The sequence below is a fragment of the Rhipicephalus sanguineus genome, chromosome 1 (genome assembly GCF_013339695.2).
Source record: "Rhipicephalus sanguineus isolate Rsan-2018 chromosome 1, BIME_Rsan_1.4, whole genome shotgun sequence".
NCBI classification, from domain to species: domain Eukaryota; kingdom Metazoa; phylum Arthropoda; class Arachnida; order Ixodida; family Ixodidae; genus Rhipicephalus; species Rhipicephalus sanguineus.
The window spans coordinates 45201612-45204372 of NC_051176.1; the positions used below are offsets into that span (position 1 = coordinate 45201612).

The 2761-nt window shown below is 47.6% G+C and overlaps 1 pseudogene; it reads left to right on the plus strand.

Annotated features, from left to right (window-relative positions):
• The first annotated feature begins 236 nt into the window (after positions 1–236).
• LOC119384306 (uncharacterized) lies at positions 237–1445 on the plus strand (annotated as a pseudogene).
• The last annotated feature ends 1316 nt before the right edge of the window (positions 1446–2761 follow it).

Below are 2761 nucleotides of genomic sequence, written 5' to 3' on the forward strand. Positions count from 1 at the left end.
CTAAAATAATACGTGAGTCATTTTCCAAGCTGTTCATAACATTCCCTGCTATCACGTTTTCTGCATAGCGAGCGCCCACATACAATCTTTGTGTATTACCTCTATCATTGCCTTTGTGTTTCATCTGCTAAAAAGTGTGCATTGTGGCATGATTGAGCCAAACGCTGCCGAAGCAACTTTTATGCATTGATTGTATGTCTTGCGCAACGTTTCGGAGCTCATTCTCAGTGGTACCTATGGCTATTGTGGAGAGCAGCTGCAAGTACGTCCTCATTGACGTAGGTGCAGAGAGTCGCCTTAGCGATGGTGGCACATTCAAAAATGCGGAATTTGGGCGTGCCGTCACCCAAGAAACGATGGACATCCCATTAGTTAGTCGGCTTGCTGGGCCCAAACAGATGCTCCATGCGCTTTTGTGGGTGATGAGGCATTCCAGCTGCGGGAAGATTTTGTCCGCCCATATCCAGCTAGGCAGCTGGATGATGAAAAGCGGGTGTTCAACTACAGGCAGAGCCGGGCACGGTATGTGGGATTTTTTAGAATCTTTCATATTGATATCACAACCTTCATGAAGAGCAAGCGACTCATAAAGCCCACTTATAGCACTTTGAGGAGCACTGCTGCAGTAATTGCAGTGAATGTGAATTCCGAAAATTCCAAAGGTCCTTTGTGTTTCATTTCTTCCCAATAATTATCGCACACTACCAGTTTCTGGAACTTTATTTTACGCGCAACCAATCTCCTGTCAAGTAAACCTAGCTTGTTGCAATCGACTTCAAAGCTAAAGTAATCAAAATGTGGGCGTGTGCAAGGCTGTGGTTAATGCAGCGGCCCATCGATCCCACCTAGAAGTGGTCGCAGCTAAAAGGAACCTCTTATACCTTACGTCTTGACTTTCTTCTTGTGTCCGTGTGTGCACAACCTGTCTTTTAGAATGAATACTTATGAACTATAGCTCAGCTCTTTGTTATTCCCTATTTTATTGTTCAGGTTAACCCTTCATCGCCCTTCCACTCTCGAGGAATTCGTTCCGATATTGTGGCTATCAGTTAACTGCACATGTTCCTCATTGCATATTGCTCTTGAAGATCTTAAATTTAAGATGTATTCATTTTTGCAGGCGCTATGCAGAGAATGCATTCGGTATTACAGCAGCGAAATGGCGAATTTCGCTGCGGACAATCTCTCTGCACCCGGACAATGTGGACTATGTGATTAAGGCTGCGTGCGTTTTACACAATTTCCTGTCAACACACAACCCGGAGACCCACACGTTCGCCGACACTGAGGACAGCTCTCGGAATGTTGTGCCAGGGCAGTGGCGCGAAAGTGTAGAGGCAGCATCAGGGGACAGCTCGGACCCATACTTCTTCCCACTTAAGGCAACACGCTCTAGGAGCTACTCCAAGGATGCTGCAGCTGCCAGGGACTTCTTTGCCCAATAATTGTGTGGCATTGATGGGGAGGTTCCTTGGCAGTGGAAACAGCCTGGGGTGTGCAAAGAGGCAGCTCTCAAGAATCTGCTGGAGCGGACACACCCGGCAATTCACTGATGGTGAGTTATGCAAGTTATCAGAGCGAAGCAAGCTCATACGCACGTTGTGTTTGGTTCCTTAGATTGAGATCACCCCAGCAGGTTTTGTTCAGTTTACACTTTCAAAATTGTGGGGGTGCCACCCCCCCCCCCCCCCCTTTAGAGCCGCTGGCGCCTCATGGCGCACGCGCGTATCGCGGATAGGCCGCAGGTAGCTTAAATGGCGTCCGAGCGAGTAGTGGCGCTGTGTTCGCGCGGCTTAGGGTTGGCGCGGTGGCGCCGCCAGCGGGAGAAGCTAGGCCGACGAACAGGACACAGCAGCGAGTCTCTTTGAGTTTTGCGGCGTGCGTGGACGGACGTCTCCCGCGGTGGGTCCGTGGGGGACGATACCGCGGCTCGTTTCCCGCAGGTCCCTCGGGGTGAGTCGTGCATCGGCGACGCTGCATTCGCAGTGCATTGTATGTCTTATGTTGTCTTGAGTGTGTGTTATATTTTCCGGGTACTCATTCGCATTGTATAAAGTTATTTAGCAAGTGACTAGTTGTGTATCAGATTCCATAGGCGAGCTCGCAGTCTGTAAAAAGCAAGTTAATAAATGTATACACGTGGTTGTTGCACGACCGCGTGAACTGTCTCCGTGTGTTCCGAGAGCGGCGATATCTCTCAGACCCCACAGAATGAATCTGCCCCTTTTGAGGCTTATCTAGCCTCCCAAAAAAGGCATATTGTGCATCTTTTCTTCAGTGCTGCATGTGATACTTTCAAGTTGCAATTAGACAAGCCCATTACCAACTTACCATTGCATTCTTGACAGAAAATTAGCAACTGCAGTTTTCAAAGAATCTCAGCCATGTGTCGGCCAACTAAGTGAATCAGTCCTCCTATTGCTTTATGACAATGACCACTTCAGCTTTCATTAGCCATACCAAATGTACCTTCTCTGAGCCCTATCAACTGTAAAGCATTGCTTCATAAAGGATCCAGACAAATTCATTGCAGTCATATAACCGTATTCTTGTGCACAAGGTGTTTGCATGCATTACAACCCTCTTCCTCTTTCTAGAATGCTCAATGATTGAGGTTTGTGTTTGAAGAATGAGACAGGTTTCTGTGGAAATACACGTACAACCACACAAGAATGACTAATGTAGTCTAGGACATATCTAAAACCAATTTTAGTGTGTATGCTGCGTGACTGAGTCCGAAACAGAGCACCTTGCAACATCA